This window comes from Balearica regulorum, chromosome W (genome assembly GCF_011004875.1).
Source record: "Balearica regulorum gibbericeps isolate bBalReg1 chromosome W, bBalReg1.pri, whole genome shotgun sequence".
Lineage (NCBI taxonomy): Eukaryota > Metazoa > Chordata > Aves > Gruiformes > Gruidae > Balearica > Balearica regulorum.
The window spans coordinates 26242877-26263395 of NC_046219.1; the positions used below are offsets into that span (position 1 = coordinate 26242877).

At 42.7% G+C, this 20519-nt stretch overlaps 1 protein-coding gene and 1 long non-coding RNA gene across 4 annotated transcripts in view; both read left to right on the plus strand.

Annotated features, from left to right (window-relative positions):
* The window catches only part of LOC104643986 (ARF like GTPase 15), a 300330-nt gene that overhangs the window by 59280 nt on the left and 220531 nt on the right, over nucleotides 1-20519 (plus strand). The window lies entirely within an intron of this gene.
* LOC142599261 (uncharacterized) lies at nucleotides 12355-14668 on the plus strand. Its single transcript, XR_012832891.1, has 3 exons — nucleotides 12355-12636; nucleotides 13754-13885; nucleotides 14457-14668. It is a non-coding gene; the product is annotated as an uncharacterized LOC142599261 (long non-coding RNA).

The following is a 20519-nucleotide window of genomic DNA, read 5'->3' on the forward strand; positions in this document are numbered from 1 at the left end:
TGGTGTAGTCTTTAATTACTTACATTGCTTTGTTTTCCCTCTTCCTTTCCCCATAGGACCCATGAGTCATTCATTGCACAGGATGGGTGGTGGTAATTTAATTAGCTCCTGTTAACAGTTGTGGAGAAAAACAGGTGTTGCTGCCTCATGTTCTTTTCTGCTATTTGAACACTTTTCTGAAAGTAGAATTAGAACACAGAAATGGACATATTGGGTCAGACCAAACACGTCTCTTGACCAGTGACATGTTTTACAATAGCCATAAACAAATGCCTATGGAGGAGTAAGAACAGGAAAAGCATATGTGCTACTGTTACCTGATATCTTATAAATTTCCAACTCTTTTAAGCGCAGGCATTTTGGAGTTAGATGTGATTTATGTCCTTATTAACATCAGTGGATTTTAATCTCTGAATATATCCAGTTTCCTTGTGAAGTCAGGCAGAATCCACAGCCTCCTTTGGCAATGAGCTGGTAGAACTGGATTTGATCACCATGTCCTGACATCCTGAAATGAGGTCTTATGATCCCCAACATTTGTTGGTAGCCAACGCATTGTGGGATGTGCTCTTAAAGGTTGTGGTAGCCCAGCCAGTCAAAAGGTTTCTGCCTGATGCAGTCTTGCAGCTGCAGGAGAGCAATAAATTAAGACATAATATACAGTATATAATTGTCAGTAGATAATTAAATACAGTAGATAGTTGTCTGATCTACTGCTTCTGTGCTGCAGCAGGGAGGAGGCACAGAGTGAGGGAAAGGGAATGGGTAGGAAGAAGGGAAATGGAGGTTTTCTTAAACCAGCAGCATCCTCTCATGTTTCTATTCATCTTGGCATTACCCCAGGGGGAATCTAAAAATATTTTTAGTATTTTTATTAACAGAGTACATTAAGGCTTTTACTGTTCCAGTATTGCCATATGTTTACCAAGCTGTTGTACCACATGCACAGATGGAGTTCTTCATTGGTGTATTTTGAATACCTGAAAACTTACTGTAACTAGCAAAGGAAGAAAAATAGATTAAGGGAAGGGAAAAATGGATAAGTAAAAATCTAGAGAGCATATGCGAATAGACTAATTTGTAGGAATGATCACATTTGTGCATGTATATATCTGTACAAATCTCCTTTTTTCCAGTTGCTTACGTATCTGGGGCTATAATTTTTCCATTGGCAAAAGAGAACTTTCTACAGAGGGTGTATTTTTAGGATCTTTTCATATTGGCCAAATGCTGGCAGTAAAACAGGAAAAACATGGAAGTGTATAGACTTCATGCAACTATGGAAGAAGACAGCCTTTCTGCTAGGTCATCACATGTTGACTTCTTGCAATTACTTATATGTAGTTATTAATTTAGTTGAGTAGAACTTTAAATTCATGTGTAGATAGATTATGTCTAAGTAAAGAACAGGAAGGTCAAATGCTAAATCTTATTTCTCATTTCCTCCTATAGTAGTTCTTATTTTCCCAGTTACATCTGTTTTCACCCAGGCTGTGATGGATGTAGGTTAGATACTGCACCTTAGCATGGATGAAGCTTAAGATGATGACTCACAAGTGGGGCTGATCAGTGCAGTTACTATTGCTCTGCTTCTGGACATTGGACACTACAGAGTCTTGAGGTCGATCACCAGATGAGGTGATGATTGTTCCAAACATTGGGAGTCTGTATGATAGTTTCTAGTGCTGGTTGGGAATATAATGTCCAATAACTGGTAAACATAAAAAACCTCTTTTTAGTTATCAGTAATTAAACTGATTGCATGGTAGTCATTTCTCTTTGTGAGCCTTTCTCAAACTGTTGAGGACTTGTCTGTTATAGAAATGCTGGGTTGGGGTTTTCAAAGTTACTCTTAGGGGTTGATATTTATGCCGTCCTTTCCACCTGTTCTTTAAAATATGAGACTCCAGTAACTTATAGCCATTTCAGAAACCAATGAACTGTTTCTTACATCCCCTCGTCTGACTGCTGTAGAGCATGCTTGTTAGCTGACTGCACTCTGAACCTTCCCTTCCTCCTAAGGAGTGGAGGATTAATGGCTGTTTCATAAGCCACTTCTCATCCAAAGGGAGTACTTTGTACATGCTACTAAGTTTTAATTAGTTACTGAAGTTCAGTAATCCCTGGCACGAGGACTATACACAACAGACCTTTTTAAAAGCAATCAAGGTTCTGCTAATGAGTTGGGTGGTTTGAAGAAACTCTCATATGTCTTGCATTGTTATTTAAGAATTGTGATGTACCTCTTGTTGCTGCTTGGGCAATTTCATTTGCTTACACAGGCTATGTTATCACTCTACATGCCAGCAGCACATCTGCTTCCTGTTTTCTCTGATATAGGTGAATCCAGATCTTCTAATTTACACCCTGCCTGTGATAAAAGTTCTGTGATCTATGAAATGGGTTTTTTAATTATTATTTTTTGCCATATATTTAATAGAATGAATTTAGATTTAGATCAAAAAAATTGGGGTTTTTTGTGTCCAGTACTGATGTGTTGGGTTTGCATGGCAAGGTTTTGGTAGCGGGGGGGGGGGCTACAGGGGTGGCTTCTGTGAGAAGCTGCTAGAAGCTTCCCCTGTGTTTGATAGAGCCAATGCCAGCCGGCTCCAAGACGGACCCGCCGCTGGCCAAGGCCAAGCCAATCAGCGCCTCTGTGATAACATATTTAAGAAGGAAAAAAAACCAGTTAGAGAGAGCTTTTGCAGCCAGAGAGAGGAGTGAGAAGATGTAAGAAACTCTGCAGACACCAAGGTCAGTGCAGAAGGAGGGGGAGGCGGTGCTCCAGGCGCCGGAGCAGAGATTCCCCTGCAGCCCGTGGTGAAGACCATGGTGAAGCAGGCTGTCCCCCTGCAGTCCATGGAGGAAGGATGAGGGGGTGTAGCGATTCCACCTGCAGCCCGTGGAGGACCCCACGCCGGAGCAGGTGGAGACACCCGAAGGAGGCTGTGACCCCGTGGGAAGCCCACGCTGGAGCAAGCTCCTGGCAGGACCTGTGGCCCCGTGGAGAGAGGAGCCCATGCCAGAGCAGGATTGCTGGCAGGACTTGTGACCCCGTGGGGGACCCACGCTGGAGCAGTTTGCTCCTGAAGGTCTGCACCCCATGGGAGAGACCCACGTTGGAGTAGATTGTGAAGGACTGTCTCCCATGAGAGGGACTCCATGCTGGAGCAGGGGAATGATGAGAGGAGTCCTCCCCCTGAGGATGAAGCAGCAGCAGAAACAACGTGTGATGAACTGACCGTAACCCCCACTCCCTGTCCCCCTGCCCTGCTGAGGGGGGGCGGAGGTTGAAGCTGGGAGTGAAGTTGAGCCCAGGAAGATGGGAGGGGTGGGGGGAGGTGTTTTAAGATTTGGTTTTATTTCTCATTCCTCTACTCTGTTTTGCTTAGTAATAAATTGGATGAATTCCCTCTCTAAGTTCAGTCTGTTTTGCTTGTGACGATAATTAGTGAGTGATCTCTCCCTGTCCTTATCTCGACCCATAAGCTTTTCGTTATGCTTTTTCTCCCCTGTCTAGTGAACGAGGGCAGTGATAGAGCAGCTCTGGTGGGCACCTGGCCCCCAGGCAGGGTCAACCCACCTCAACTGATTTTCTTGAATTTGTGTTTTACACTGACTTCAGGTGGAGCAGAACTGAGCTCTGGCAATGTGACCATTTCGTTGTTATTCTATTACCTGCTTGGAGTTGTGCAATTCATTTCATACTTCTGATGAGCATATGTAACAGGCAGTGTGATGGTACTTATGAAGGCCCCTCTTCCTCAGTCTCCAAAAGAGTGGAAGATGATAGCATGCAGGCTTGTGGATCCAAATTAATATGTTGTTCAAACTTCTGTGTTTTTCTTCCATGACGGTGGCTTTGCAAAGATGCTGTTAGCTTACAGATTGGATTTGTTGTTGTAGGATTCTTGTCACCTATTAAATTAACAAGTAAGACTAATGTAAATGAAAGGTTAAAGAGCCTGCTAGGCTTTCAGTTTTGCATTGAAGCTTGACAGCACTGTAGACAGTCATGTGACAGTTAAGGTTGGAGGGAATCTTGGGGACCTCTAGTGTGACTTCCTGCTCAAAGCAGAGTCAGTGAGGAGGTCAGACAACATGGCTCAGGGCTTTATGCAGTCTGTCTTGAAAACCTCCAAGAACAGAAACAGCACAGCACTTCTAGGCAACCTGCACTACTGCTGTACTGTCCCCCGTGGGGAGAAAGGTTTCCCTTTATTTCCAGTCTGAACTTGTCTTGTTTCAACTTGTACCTGTTGTGTCTCATCCAGCCACCATGCACTGCTGTGGAGAACCTGGCTCCATCTTCTCAGTGACCTGCCTGTAGGCAGGAGAAGGCTGCTCTGAGGTGCCCCCAAAGACTTCCAGGCTGAAGCAGCCCCATCCGTCAGGCTTCCCTCTCAGGGCAGGTGCTCCAGCCCACGAGCATCCTGGTGAGCCTCTGCTGGGCTCTCTCCTGGACTGGGAAGCCCAAACCAGAGGACACAGTATCTAGGTGTGGTCTATGAAGTACTGAGGCTCCTGTGCAGCTTGCTGTCCCCCAGTGCCTCAGGGACTTTTCTGCAGAGCTGCTGCCCAAGCAGGCAGTGCCCAGCCTGGACTGCTGCCCGGGGCTCTGCATTCCCAGGGGCAGGGCTTGACATTTGTCTGGGCTGAACAGCACAAGGCCTATTCCTCCAGCCTGCCCAGGTCCCTCTGGATGGCAGCCCTGCTCTCCAGCACCTTGGCTGGTCCGCCCAGTTTGGTGTCACCTGCAAACTTGACAAGAATGACTCTTCCCAGGTCAATGATGATGATATTAAACAGGACAGGTCACAGGTTGGGCCCCTATGGTCCTCCACTTTGTTACTGCAGTCCAGGTAGAATATGAGTCTTTGTTACCTCTAAGCCAAATCATCCAACCAATTTTTACCTAAGTTGTCCACCTAAGCAGATGTAATATCTTTCCTTGTGTAGAGGTCCTGCTCTGTGACTTTCCTATGGACAAAAATTAGACTGATCAGCCTGTAGCTCCCTGAACAGTTCTGGCTTTTTTTGAAGATGGCATGACATTTGCATTTTTTCCACTTGTTGGAGACCTCCCTATCTTGATCACCATTGAGATCAGTCAGCACCACCTTTGGGTGCAGCTCATCTGTCCCTGTGGACTTCTGTGGGTCATGGTCTCTCACATAGCCTCTGACTCTGTTCTTGCATGCTGCTGGAAGTTCTCCTTGTGAACAGTCTGTGGGTGATCTTTTTGGCACAATAGTGAGGATAGCAGTTTTTTTTGAAGAGGAAAGGGATTATGCATCTTAAACTTGTAAGGCGGCAGGAGAAGCTAAAGCACAGCAGAGGCAAGCTTCAAGTAACTTCTTATAAACCACCAACATTTCAGGTTTATTTTCTGACTACTTTGTATATTCCCTCAACATTGTTATAATCTTTAAATTAAAGAATTGACATGGTTTAGGCCCAGCCGGCAGCTGAGCACCACACAGCCGCTTGCTCACCCCTCCCCCAGCAGGATGGGGAGGAGAACGGAAAAACAACGGCAAAGCCTCATGGGTTGGGATAAGGACAGTTTACTGGGACAGCAAGGGAGAGGGAAACAATCAACAACAGTACTGATAACAGATATTCACAATGGGTGATAACAGAAAGCAATTTACCAATCCGATGACCAACCGGATGCTCAGCCCTCCCAGAGCCACAACAAACCTGCCCCTCCCTGACTAGCCCCCTTTTATGGTGAGCATGGACAAGAATGTACCTGAACATGACTAAGATGTGTAACAGGTTCAGATACTTAAGATACCTCATTACTGGGTTTAAATAAGTGAATGCCAAGGTAATAATTGGATCATTCAGACTTCTTGGTAAGAAATCTTTAATTAGTGTCTTTTGTTGTTGTCTGATAGTGACAGGTAAGACCCAAGAGACCAGGTGAGAATTTTTAGAAGGTATGTTAGTAAAACTTGCCCACATTCTTTCTGTGTTAATAGAGTGTGAAGTGCTTCTTCTGGTATATACAGTATATAGTTTTGAATGATTGTCTTAAATCCTCTGAACATCCTACTGGGTTAAATTGAATTTACATAGTTGGTTTTAGAATTCCCTGTGTTATGGATGTAGCTTTGAGTTATGTTTCTGTTCTGTTAGGAAGAGCTAGGAGACTGCAGTATTAAAAAAAACTGCTTCAGAACTTATTTATCAAACTGTTATTTTGCAAATTAAAAAGTTGTACACTGACAAATGCACTCCACCAAAGGTATAAACAGTATTTAGTAAGCAAGTCTCCTAAGCAGCCTTTGTCTAAATACCAGCTCTCAGTCTTTCTGAAAGTCAGTTGATTTTTGGTAGTGAACCACTGAGATTGCAATTCACAAATCTTCTCAATTTAATATATTTTCAAGGTTTATTTAAAGTCTGGGAAAAAAAATAATCAAAGGATTCTTCTTTTGAACCTAAATTCTGGTGGTGTGTGTCCCCACGTCCCCTGATCTCTACCAAATACATCCCTTTGCTGTGTCTTATGAATAATCAGTTTGTTGTGTTCTTTTTGAAGCTCATCCTAGGACTTGTCAGCCTGCTTTGGCAAAGCAGAAAGAAGTCTGAAAGATGAGGTAGGAGGACAAAAATACATTCAGAGCAGGGGCGTGTGTGTGTATTTGTGCTCTGGTGATTGCCTTCAGTCCCTCGCTTTTATGGAAAAGGGTCTCGAGAAGGAAACAAAGGAGATGCACAAAACGTTTTCTGGAAAGAAAGGATATGTATTAAACATTGTACACCCTACCGAAGTGGTGTCAACAGGCTTCGCTTCTGCTGTGTTGACTGTCTGTGGGCTGGCGGGGGCGCCGTTCCGCAGCGCGCCAAGGGAGGGCGCCTGTGGTCCTCGCGGGGGAGCGGGAGCCCATGGGCGGGCGGGGCGGCTGACGGCTCACTGCCGCTTACTCGGTGCCTTCGTGCACCCTGTTTGAAATGCTGCACCAGCCGGAAAAAAGAGTACGAAGAGGAAAACCCCTTTGTTCTTTACTTCATTAATACAATTCATCGTCTTACTCAGCACTTTCAAATTTGTCACTATTTCTTACTTTACCGTAAGGCCTCCTTTTATACTTGTAAAACATGATTATGCGTCCATAGCCCAGGTACAGCTATACTGCTGCTGGAAAACATTTAGAGTTGTAGTTAGATGAGGATTCATGTTTCAGTGAACACCTTGGATGCTACGTTGTTATGAAAATACTACTTACAGACAAACTTCATTTTAAGCTGTAATTTAAGACATAGAGCCCTCATTCCTACTGGGGATGAACAGATTTTACATCCCTACCAGTGGGGAGGGTGTGATGAAGAAGTTTTAGTATGAGGAAAAGGGCGAGAGGAGACTGGAACAGGTTTGGGAAGGTGAACTTTGAAGTGTGTGGGGGTGAATGCTGCCTTTTTTTTTGGTTGGTTTTTTTTCTGGTTGTTTTTTTTCCGGTTGTTTTTTTTCCCCTATTTTTCCTAGTGTTGTCATGCCTTCAGTACAATACAGGGCAACCTGATAGCGAAGTGAATTGTGAGCATCCAGAGCAATTACTGTGAGACTGTGTGGTCTGAAGTACAGGAAGCTGGAAGGAGCAGGGAACAAAGCTTGGAAGCAAGAGCACCTGTAAGTTAAGGGGAACAGGGATGGCCAGGAACTATGTCTACAAAAGAGTAGAGAGCCTGCAAGCTTGGGGGTAGTTCACCGGCGGCAGTCAAAATTGCAGAAAGTGAGAGCTATCTCAGAGCAGTTCACCTGTAGCACCTCAGCAGTTCATGGAGACAGGCAGTTTCTGCACAGTGGAAGTTTTGGGGGTGTGGGTGCCTCAGCCAGGCATCTGAGACACATGGTGGTAGCAAGAAATTAACAGTGCATTAGTATCACGGCAGAGGGATGTAGAATCTACGAAAAGAAAGGCAACCTTTCTACCTATGGTCCACAACATTTCTAGGCTTTTGTCCTGCAGGAAGCCAAGAGAGAACCACCCTCCTTGATGCTGCTCTTCCCTCTTGGCTAAACTGGGGAGAAAAGGGAGGAAGTGGGATGCTAGGGAGGGTCCACAGTTTGTTTGCAGTTGCCTTGCAAATCTGTACAGCTGTTAAGCTCTGTATGGTTTGCCTTAGTTTTGTTGTGTTTGAGTTTTTTAAATTTGACTTTTTTTTAATAGAAGCAAACTGCCTGTGTCGTGCAAGTAATACATAGTAGAGCTTTTACTCCCTGTAGCACTTGCGTAGGAGATAAGAACAGAAAAACTGTCATACTTTGTACATGTGATCCAGCTGAGAGCATAGTCTCCAACATTCAGTAAAACCATAAAAAAACTCCCATAGTGAACATGTGGAACAATCTGCATGTTTATGAGGATTTTATACAATGCCTAATGGTTAAAGGTTGGTTTTCAACATTTTGTTTTCCTTAAAATCGATCTAGTTTTTTTTTCTAGCGTTGCAACTCTCTGAGTGTGCTTGCTGCTATGTAAATGCCTCTTTGATTCTTGTCAAATTACTGGATTCTATAGTATCTTTAACAGTGAGGTTTTGCTGTCTAATTATATTGGGAGGGGACTTTTTATTCTTTTTTGTTTGTTTTTGAAGTACCCACCTTTTTAGCTTACTTAAGTAATTGATGCTGCTTACTGTTTTCACAACTGCCTAATCTCTGGATCATTGTGCAATTTTCCTTGGAGAAGGAACTTTATCCATTTTTTGTTTTCTGATTATAGAGTATTTACAGAAGAGAAAGAGCAAAGTTGTCACTGACTTTTTAAGGCAGGGCTGTTTTTACATAGCTAATTATTTGAAATAGGTGCAGGATTTTTGAGGTGAGAAGTTGGCTATGACACCTTTACTCCCCTATTTGCCTTTCTGCCATTTCCATCATCTTGACTGAGCTATTAGGCACTCTGGAAAAAAATATGCCAGGAAGATAGATTCATCTGGTTTGAAAAGAGAACCAATGTAAATCCCTTCTGGTTAGAGTTGTGTCCTTAGGGGGGCAAATTCTGAATTGTCTTAGCTTATACCTTGTATTGCAAAGCTCACAAAAATGTAGTGCTGATGAGTGCCAAGGCCTACAAAGAAGGAGGATTCCAGATATATTTGAGAACAAACAGAGCCTGGAGGAAACCTCGGGATGTAAGCAAACAAGTTAAGTCAGCACTGAAATCCAGCAGTGGCTCCAAATGAGAAAGAGAATGGATTTTATCTGAAAAAAAAACCCAACATGCAAATGAAAAACAAGAGTTCTTAACTCTTTAGTTAACACTTTATTGTTCAACAGTGAGCAAGATTTCAGACTCAAGGGAATGAGAAATACAAGAAATATCTGGGCAGTTCTGGGCTAGAGCCTGGAGACCTTGTTGATTCACTGAAACACCCTCCTAGATCATGATGTTATGGATAGCTGTCACATGATATTTTAAAATTATTTTTTAGATAAATGTTCAAACCTGTAAAATGAGGGAATGGCTAGAATGAGTCTTCATGGGACAGCTAAGCTGCCAGAACCAGTTGGCTGCTGAAAGGAGAGCCTTACTCCAAGACTTGTGATACCCCTTTTTCCCTTGCCTTTAACATAGGGGATAAAGTGTGTGTATGTGGTAGTTGTACTTTCTGGGACCTGTTTAGTTTTCTGCTAGTTTAGCAAACTGGCTCATTTTTCCCCCCCTTATGTTAGTTTTCTGATGGGTCAGTGAACTGCATGGTCTCATATGAGGGATCAGATTAGCAGCAAGGGCTAGTAGCATGGAAGGGGCTGGAATGTGCAGCATGATACTGAAGTCTGATGAATTAGTTTTGTTCTCAAGATTTATAGAAGGTAATGCACAGTGAGGCTAGTTCTCAAGTTTTTGTATAAAGTAGTGAAAGGGCAGCTAATACAAAGGAAGGTGATCAAGGGTGTTCTGTTCATATTTGTCCTGCTCCTAACGGACAATGTACTGAAAAAAAGTTTATTAATAAAAATCCTTTGGTTTCTATGAAAGTGAATAATGAAGTCTTGAGACTTATTCTGATTGATTATAAAATTACCTCCAGTGAAGGCTTTAGAGAATTCATTCAGCTGCTGAGTGAAGACTTGACTTAGCAACATCAAGTTGCATTTCCACAAGCCTTATTCCTTTGTACTGTGTAGATCTTCTGGGTTGTTCCCACCTGTTGCTTTATCACCTGCTGCTTCTACCTCCTTTTAGTTGCTGGCTGTCACAGAAACAGAGGAAAAGTAAAATGCCAAAGGTGGAATACTGTAACTCAGTGAAGTTTTGATGCTAGAGCTAAATTGATCTAAAGATTTAAGCCCAGAAAACTGATCACTTTTGTTAGTAGAGTTATTTTTCTGCTCATACAATTCCTGAATTGCTTATGTGAGCAATAGTGCTAGCAAAAGGGAAGCATTGGTTTTGCTCATCTTACAGATTTGGGATGTTTCAGATCTTGCTATTCTTTAACACCTTGTTGGCTGAGCTACAGGACTCTGTAATCTCTTCTGTATCTGGCCCTGTGTTTTTCTGATAACCTTTATTTAACTGCTATAACTTCTAACACCAGAAGCCTTTCCCCATAAAATTATTTTCAGTATCCATAGGATTTTCTTAAAACTGTTTGTACTGTTACTCTTTGTCGTGGTTTAACCCCAGTTGGCAGCTAAGCACCACACAGATGCTCGCTCACTCCCCTCTGGCGGGATGGGGGAGAGAATCAGAAGAGTGAAAGTGAAAAAACTCGTGGGTTGAGATAAAGACAGTTTAATAAGGAAAGCAGAAGCCGCGCATGCAAGCAAAGCAAAACAAGGAATTCATTCACCACTTCCCATCGACAGGCAGGTGTTCAGCCATCTCCAGGAAAGCAGGGCTTTGTCACACATAATGGTTACTTGGGAAGACAAACACCATCACTCCGAATGTCCCCCTCTTCCTTCTTCTTCCCTTATATGCTGAGCATGACGTCATATGGTATGGAATATCCCTTTGGTCAGTTTGGGTCAGCTGTCCTGGCTGTGTCCCCTCCCAACTTCTTGTGCACCCCCAGCCTACTCACTGGTGGGGTGGTGTGAGAAGCAGAAAAGGCCTTGACTCTGTGTAAGCACTGCTCAGCAATAACAAAAACATCTCTATATTATCAACAGTGTTTTCAGCACAAATCCAAAACATAGCCCCATACTAGCTACTATGAAGACAATTAACTCTATCTCAGCTGAAACCAGGACACTCTTATACAAAAGTGGATCAATCTTCATGAGGCTTCCATGAGTGCTCTTGTACTTCTGGCATTTTCCAAATACTTCTTGCCTGCATGTTAAAGGCTTTTTTCCTTGTTTGTATGAAGTTGATGCACTTTAGGTATTAGACCTAGAAGCATCTGGTCCAAATCAGGATGTTAACCAAGTCAGCATTTCAGTGCCAACTTTGCATCACCTGGTTCAGTATAAATTGCTGAGAATTTTTCATATGCTTTTCTTTCTTTCATTTTGGTTTCATGCTCAAAGGAGGAACCTTGTCTTGGACTGGGCTGTTGTGTCTAGGAGTCCTTTATCATCAGTCATCAAGGCACAAATTTTGTAAGGAATATGTGCCAAATTTTGTTCTCAGACGTCAATTATCATACTTCTGTGCACTACTATTTGGGTTTTTCCAGATCATTAATTAGTCTTAGTCTTTTCAGATGAGTATGGCATTTGTCACTTACTATGGACTGGAATTGTTTGCTACATATGGGAACTGAAGAATGTTCTGTGGCATTAATGTGTGCTAAATAGTGAAATAAAACAGTGCAAGGTAGAAGTATGCATCTTCTATCTGCAAACTGCTATCTCAAATATGATAACTTTATTTCAACCTGATATATTGCTTCAGGTAACATATTTAAGCTTTGTGATGGAAAAAGTGTGGTTTATACAATTTTTATATGCAAGTTATTAAATGTAAACTGAATTTTCAGGGAGAATTTTCTTAGAATACTGTATTGTCCATCTATCCACATCTTTTTTGTTTTACTACATGGAGAGAACTGATAACATTTGTGTTGTGACTTGCTGAGAGTTTTATGTCAGATAGAGTATGATTTTTTTTGTTGGTTTTGTTTATGTTTTTATCCATGATGGCTCACTTTAACTCCAGATTTATCTCATATTTAAGATTTTCTTTTGTTTATGCCTGTTTGGTTCATGAGAACATCTCCAAGACCCTTAAAGGCCTCCTGTAGTTCAGAATCATTCTGGGTTTTTCTAACTAAACTCATTGCAAAAAACTTTGTGCATTTTTCGGGGGGGGGGGTTGTTGGTTTTTTTTGTTGGTTTTTTTTTTTTGATTCCCACACTGTGCTTGGTACAAACTTGATATTAAACAGCATAACAAACTAGAAAGCTCTTGACTTCTTATGTTCTCATTGCTAGCAAGTATTGTTTGCATAAGATTTATCTCCTGAGAGGAGAAGGGATTACTTTAGAGAAATAAGCTTGCCTTCACTAGCCTAACAATTGGTAATCTTTTCTGGTGTGGGTGTGTGTATATACTCTTCTCTGAAATATTTTCTCAATTGTGAGGTTTCCCTATAATAAGTTCCCAGCTGAAAAAAGGAAATGTGTTTTCAGCAGGAACTGATCTTGTCTTATTTCTGAATGTCAGTTTGGTGACTGTCCTTCCTTTCAAGCTTACTGCATTTAAGGTGAATTTTCTCTACTGTATTGGTTTGAATAAAAGCTATCTAAACTGCTACCTGGTAATGGTCATCTACAGACACTATTTCAATTCTTGAGTTAGTGCAGAATTTGCAGACCTGTTTGCATGCACACATAGACTATTTTTGGATCTAAATAAAAAATTTATGGTTTATTACTTCTCTTCTCAAAATGGAGTAGATAAAAGCTATTACTGTTTGTGGTGGGTTGACTTTGGCTGGATGCCAGGTGCCTGCCAAGCTGCTCTATCACTCCCCTACTCAGCGAGGGGGGGGGGGGAGAAAATAAGATGGAAAAAAACCTCATGGGTCAAGATAAAGGCAATTTAATAAAGCAAAAGCAAAGGCCATGCAAGGAAGCAAAGGAAAACAAAAGGTTTATTCTCTATTTCCCATCAGCAGGTGATGTCCAGCCACTTCCTGGGAAGCAAGGCTTCAGTACACATAGCAGTTGCTCTGGAAAAATACCCTCATAAATAACAAATGCCCCCCACTCTCCTCTTCCTTTTTCTTAGCTTTTATTACTGAGCAGACATCATATGGTATAGAATATCCCTTTGGTCAGTTTGGGTCAGCTGTCCTGGCTGTGTCCCCTCCCAGCCTACTGGGAAGGAAATGTTGGAGAGACAGCCTTGATGTGTGCCAGCACTGCTCAGTAGTAGCCAAAACGCTGGTGTGTTAGCAATACCTTGCTAGCTACCAATACACAGAACAGCACTATGAGGGCTGCTGTGGGGAGAATTAACTCCATCTCAGCCAGACCCAATACACTGTTTAAGACAAACTGTCTGCTCCCTGTGTGTTAGGAGCTGGTTCTGCTTGCTTCACTGACTAAAATACTACCGGGGTTCTGTGCCTTTCTTGGCACTCCCAGAACAGTTCACTGGACTCCAGTCAGAGTTGGGCACATCTATTAAAATCACAGGGATTGCATACATGTGACCAGCAGCATAAGCTAGCCTGGAGAACCTTTTACTATTTGACATAAGAGGTGAACAGCACATCTTAACTTTTGGATCTGAAGTTCTCTGGAGTGATGCCTGCAAGCAAAGCTGAATTTCTTCCACAGAAATCTGGATGCATTTTCTATGAAATTTGGTGATATGCAGAAAACACGGAACAAGAATTTAATGTTTATAAAAAGCTTTCTGAAGTGGACAACCAAATGAAGTTCACTGAAGTCAATATGGTCCATCTTTTGGTAGTCATTTTCTGTCCTGCAGGCTTATGCCATTTGGCACACAGTAGCAGAAGAGCAAAATGCTTCCTCACTTCTGTTTAGCTGCAGGGACAAACAAATGTGCTGTGGCTTCTAAGCAGCAGCAGGAATAGCACTTACAGATCTCCTGCCTTTCCTTAACCAGCTCCTGCTGCTGGCTTCATGGCTGGAGCAGGTATGGAAAGGGACAATGACAAGTGGGTGTTCCTGTTCCCCCTCTGCCTCCTTTCTTTTCTTCTTTTTCTTGCAGAAGTAATTTCTGCATCTGCATGCTTTGCAGTCCCTGTGACAGACCCAGGTAAGCAGGAAGCTTTCTCTGCTACTCTGTCCCAGAGGAGATTCCATCACCTCCATGGAAAGGTTTGCTTTTCCTCTTAGGCCTGATGTGCACTGGTGTCTTGAAAGAGGTACTTCTCAGTGTTGAAAAGATTGGGCTGCTGTATTATAAATGTGGAATTGTGTTTATTTTGTGCTGTCTGAACTGCCTTAAGCACTGAGCGAAATTCAGTCAATAGCAGTTGTAACTTAGTGAACACTGTATTGTCCCCATTAGAGTTACTTCTGCTCTGAATATGAGTTGATCTCCATGTTTAGGATGCTTCAGCATAGTACAGGCTTCTGCCAGCACTGCGAGATGTTGAACAACACACAATGGCATTTGTGGAACCAAGCATGGAAATACTCATCTTGGGGACATCCACTGCCTTCTCTTGGTTTTAGTAAAGCCACAGTTGTTGGTTATCCAGTATAAATGAATATATGTAAATCCAGAAGGTATTGTTTTGATTACCTTGTCTTCATTCATAATAAAGTCTATAGGTATCCTCTAAACTAAAACAGCTTTTTGTGGGGAGTGTCAAAGTATCTAATTATGATTTGAATATTTCCAGTAGTAGAAAATCCACTACAGTTTGGGCAAGATATTCTAGTGTTTAACTGCCTCTCCTTTAATGAACGCCTATTGCATTTTTGATCCCCTTATGTATGTTTTAAGGAAAATTTTCCTTGCTCTTTTTTTAATAAGGCAAATATTACAAGTTCCTCAAGCTCTGCATTATTAGGGTTTTTTTCTAATATTCCACTCATTCTAATGACTCTTTCCTGACCTCTTTGATTCTATTTTTCTATGTATTTGAACATGTTTGGGGACGTTGGGACAGAAAACAACAGTACAATGGGAATTATTCTTGTCAGCTACAGACATCATAAAAACTTTCTTTTCCAACTTGGTAATTTCCTAATCTCCAAAGCAGATGTGGTGGGTTGAGAAAATACAATGAAAGGCTTGTGGGTTGAGATAAGGACAGAGAGGTCACTCACCAGTTACTGTCACGGGAAAAACAGACTCGACTTTCATAATAAATTAATTTCCTCATCAAATCAGAGTAGGACAATGAGAAATAAAACCAAATCTTAAACCACCTTGCTTCCACCTCTCTCTTCTTCCTGGGTTCAACTTCACTCCCAAATTCTGTACCTCCTCCCCTTGAGCAGCGCAGGGGGATGAGTAATAGGGGTTGCAGTCAGTTCATCACACATTGTCTCTGCGCTCCTTCCTCCTCACACTCTTCCCCTGCTCTAGCATGGGGTCCCTCCCACGGGAGACAGTCCTTCACAAACTGCTGCAGCGTGGGTCCTTTCCATGGGGTGCAGTCCTTCAGGAATAGACTGCTCCAGTGTGGGTCCCTCATGGGGTCGCAAGTCCTGTCAGAAAACCTGCTCCAGCATGGGCTCCTCTCCACGGGGTTGCATACCCTGCCAGGAGCCTGCTACAGTGTGGGCTTCCCATGGGGTCACAGTCTCCTTCAGGCGCATCCACCTGCTCCGGTGTGGGATACTTCATGGGCTGCAGAGTGGACATCTGCTCCACTGTTAACCTCCATGTGCTACAGGGGAACAACCTGCATCGCCATGGTCTTCTCCATGGGCTGCAGGTGAATCTCTGCTCTGGCGCCTGGAGCACCTCCTCCCCCTCCTTCTTCACTGCCCTTGGTATCTGCAGAGTTGTTTCTCTCACATATTCTTACTCCTCTCTCTGGCTGCTGTTGCGCAGCAGTATTTTTTCCTTCTTAAATATGTTATCACAGAAGTGCTACCACCATTGTTGATTGGCTCAGCTTTGGCCAGCAGTGGGTCTGCCTTGGAGCTGGCTGGAACTGACTCCATCTGACATGGGGGAAACTTCTGGCATCTCAGAGAAGTCACCCCTGCAGCTCCCTCAGCTACCAAAACCTTGCCACGCAAACTCAGTACATCAGAGATCAGTCCTTTGAGGCTATGACTGATCCTTATAGATGCTCCATGAAAATTTACCTACTGTGCTCAAAAGCATTTTCAGAGGTGTTGTTTTCTAGGGTAGAAAACACCACCTTCTTGTTTCTAGATGCAAATGTGCATACCCTTGGGTTTCTTGTTATGCCTAGTTACCTGTGCTCAGAATAGTCAACACGACCTGTGATTTGCTTTCTGTGATCTTTTTTCCAAGAAAGCCAGTGCACATACAGTTGCCTGAAACAGGATTATCTTCTGTAGATTTCTTCAAGGAGCATCTATTCCAAATTACATTGCTGTGCTACTAGCCATGTATTGACAATGTCTTTTTCATTATTTATCAATTTTCTTTCTCTGTTGTTGATGTTCTTGGGTTTCTTTGGGATGGGTGCTGTTAAATGTCAAACAGCATGGGTAGGTACCGTGGGATCACGCTAGAAACATATCAGTCAATGAAAACTCCTTGTTTACGGGTATATCCCCGAGCTCATAAATCAAATAAACTTACACACTTTTAAAAGTTCTTTGTTGATATTGGATTGTTCTAACAGATTAAGCAAAATGTTCTAGAGTGCCAAACTGACTGTCTTCCAGGAGAGTAAGAATATTACAAAAACACTTACTTTTTTAAACCCAGTTTAAAAACAATAAGTCTATTGTCTGTAAGACCTGTTGATTGGGATTCATTGTATAATTTAACTGTTCATAATCAAATCCCTCATCAACTATTTCACTGTATAAAAATTATTTTTCTTCACAAAATCTACTTCAGCTACCCAGGGAACTACAGGCTGATCAGTCTCACCTCTGTGCCTGGCAAGATCATGGAGCAGACCCTCCTGGAAACTATGCTCAGGCACATGGAAAATAAGGAGGTGATTGGTGACAGCCAACACGGCTTCACTAAAGGGCAAATCGTGCCTGACAAATTTGGTGGCCTTCTATGATGGGGTTACAGCGTTGGTGGGCAAGGGAAGGGCAAGTGACATCATCTACCTGGACTTGTGCAAGGCATTTGACACTGTCCCATACGACATCCTTGTCTCTAAATTGGAGAGACATGGATTCGATGGATGGACCACTCGGTGGATAAGGAATTGGCTGGATGGTCGCACTCAAAGAGTTGTGGTCAACGGCTCCATGTCCAAGTGGAGAACGGTGATGAGTGGCGTTCCTCAGGGGTCGGTTTTGGGACCGGCACTGTTCAACATCTTTGTCGGCGACATGGACAGTGGGATCGAGTGCACCCTCAGCAAGTTTGCCGACGACACCAAGCAGTGTGGTGTGGTCGACACGCTGGAGGGAAGGGATGCCATCCAGAGGGACCTTGACAGGCTGGAGAGGTGGGCCCGTGCGAACTGCATGAAGTTCAACAAGGCCAAGGGCAAGGTCCTGCACATGGGTTGGCGCAATCCCAAGCTCAGCTATAGGCTGGGCAGGGAATGGGTTGAGTGCATCCCTGAGGAGAAGGCCTTGGGGGTGTTGATTGATGAGAAGCTCAACATGAGCCGGCAGTGTGCGCTTGCAGCCCAGAAAGGCAGCCATGTCCTGGGCTGCATCCAAAGAGGCGTGACCAGCAGGTCGAGGGAGGTGATCCTGCCCCTCTACTCCCTTCTTGTGAGACCCCACCTGGAGTACTGCATCCAGCTCTGGGGGCCCCAGTACAGGAGAGACATGGAGCTGTTGCAGCGAGTCCAGAGGAGGGCCACGAAGCTGATCAGAGGGCTGGAACACCTCTCCTATGAGGACAGGCTGAGAGACTTGGGATTGTTCAGCCTGGAGAAGAGAAGTCTCCGGGGAGACCTAATTGCATCCTTCCAGTACCTGAAGGGGGCCTCCAGGAAAGCTGGAGAGGGACTGTTTATCAGGGAGTGTAGTGACAGGACAAGGGGTAATGGGTTTAAGCTGAAGGAGGGTCGATTTAGATTAGATGTTAGAAAGAAATTCTTTACTGTGAGGGTGGTGAGGCACTGGAACAGGTTGCCCAGAGAGGTTGTGGAGGCCCCCTTCCTGGAAGTGTTTAAGGCCAGGCTGGATGAGGCTTTGGGCCACCTGGTCTAGTGGAGGGTGTCCCTGCCCATTGTAGGGGTGGTTGGAACTAGATGATCTTTGAGGTCCCTTCCAACCCAAACCATTCTATGATTCCATGATAGGCCTATAATTATTTAGGGCATCCAATTTGTTTTTTGTAAGTATTCACATAGCACTTGTGTTCTTTCTGTTCTTGTGAACTTTTGCAGTTCCAGTTTTCGGAACCTTAATGACAGTAAGGATTACTAGTCCAGACAGTACCTATGCTCTTTCAACACACTTGTATCCATCAGCTTTCCTGATGTAAAAGTGTCCAATTAATAGCTGCTGATTAACATCATCTTAATTTACTCTTGGAATGGAAACTATTTCATCATTATGATAAGAACATTATTTGCTTTTTCTCAGACAGATGTGTGTATTAAACTCCTGCAGCTTTTCTTTGTTACTGTCAGCAATCCTACAATTTCCATCTAATAATGGAATTATTTTTTCCCCTTAAGAGGACACTTTAAAAACTGTTCGACTGACAATTCTATGCACTTGCTTATCTTTCTGTTCTTTTGCAACTTTTATAATTTTCTTGCAGTATTAATTCCCAGTCAGAAATCTTGTGTTGGGGGGCAACTGATAACCTGTTAATGAAGAGAGAAGATTTTAATCAGGTTGCTGTGAATGAATTAATATCTTTTGCCAAAGAAAAATGAAATAACTAATATGAGCATCCTGTTGATAACTATTTTATTTACTACAGGTAGGATTAATTTCTCCTAAATCTTAACACAGAAGAAGTAGACCTGTGACCTGTCATGTCCATTTTGGAATGAGAAGAGTCTTGCTTTTGGAGGTGCCTGTTTTTATAAAAATCAAGATTTAAAAGGTTATCCTTTACAGATAGTTTTTGCCTTTGTCTCTTGTTCACTGGTGACTTCAAGTCAAAAAGTGAATGTAGCTTGTAAGAAAAAGTTACTAATTTTTCTATATCACATCTGACATCTGAAAGTTAATTTATTTGTGTTCCTGATGGATTCTCCAGGCTGAATTTTGATACTCTATCAGCTTGCAGATTAAAATCCATTCCCAGATCTGTTGGAGAGAGAGAATAATTGATGTGATCAGCACTTTCTGATCAGAATTGTATAAAAATTGAGTCTTTTTAACTTTCCATTTCATCTGTATTTCTTTTTCTCTATGTGGTTAAACCACAACACTCAACCAGATATAGAAAATAAAGAGAAAACTGTAACTTGCTATTGTGGGTTCTGCAGAGCAAGTATATTCTATGATTTTTGAAGAACTCTTTTAACAGGAAAGAGAGGTAGTGACTGACTGCAGAGGTCTTTTGGGAAAGCTTTTTGTTACCTAACATCAAAAGAGAAATATACAATAGAAGCTACACAACAAAAGTAGAATAAGGCTAGAGGGCAAAATCTTAGGGTGATCTTCGGCTCTGTGAAACAATGCAAAATTAAATGTTGATATCTTAGTTATGTTTTGATAACAGATTGTTTTGTTTAAGAAGTTCTAAGACCACCATACCTATAACATCTCTGCAGATCTCTAATGGCAGACTGCACTTGTGGTTTCTGAAAGGTCATTCACATTTTGATAGAATCTGTTTTTAAACAAACAAACCCACAAAACACCCCCCCACCCCCAAAACAAAACAACAAACCAAAACCATCTCAGTGTGTAACCTCATGTCCCATCCCACTTGGTGGGTGAGGGTAAGGTTAACTTTTTAATTCTCTGCACAGTAATCCGGAGTAATGACAATTACTCTAGAGGTTCAAACAAATCACAAATTTACTTAAAACTCAGCGGTACTACAAAAGATAATGGCTTAGCAAAATTTGTAACGATATTACCCTAATGTGCTGAAAACAAAGTTAGAGACAAAGAGAGTGACGGAGAGGAAGAGAGAGAGAAAGAGGGAGGAAAAGAGAAAAGATATCACCACCCTTGGATCCAGCGATATTCTCTGCTCATAGTGGGTAGTCCTCAGATGGCGGGCACATGCTGAAAACTTATGTTTCCCCTTTTTATAATCCAATGTGCCCATCCTATAGGCGGGGGTCTGTCATCACTGAGCAGGCACAGTATGTGCTCAGGAATGTTCTAGAAATGAGTTGATGGGTTGTGGGAGTCTTGGGGGTCTCACTGTCTCCTCCACTTCAGGGTTGACTGAGTAATGACCTTTCACAGGCATGCATGCACAGGAGACAGATGGTCTTTGTCTGCATGTTTCAGGAATAGGGGAATGGGCTCACAAGACGGTATCCTGTCCTTGGTCGAGACGGATGTTTGTGATATT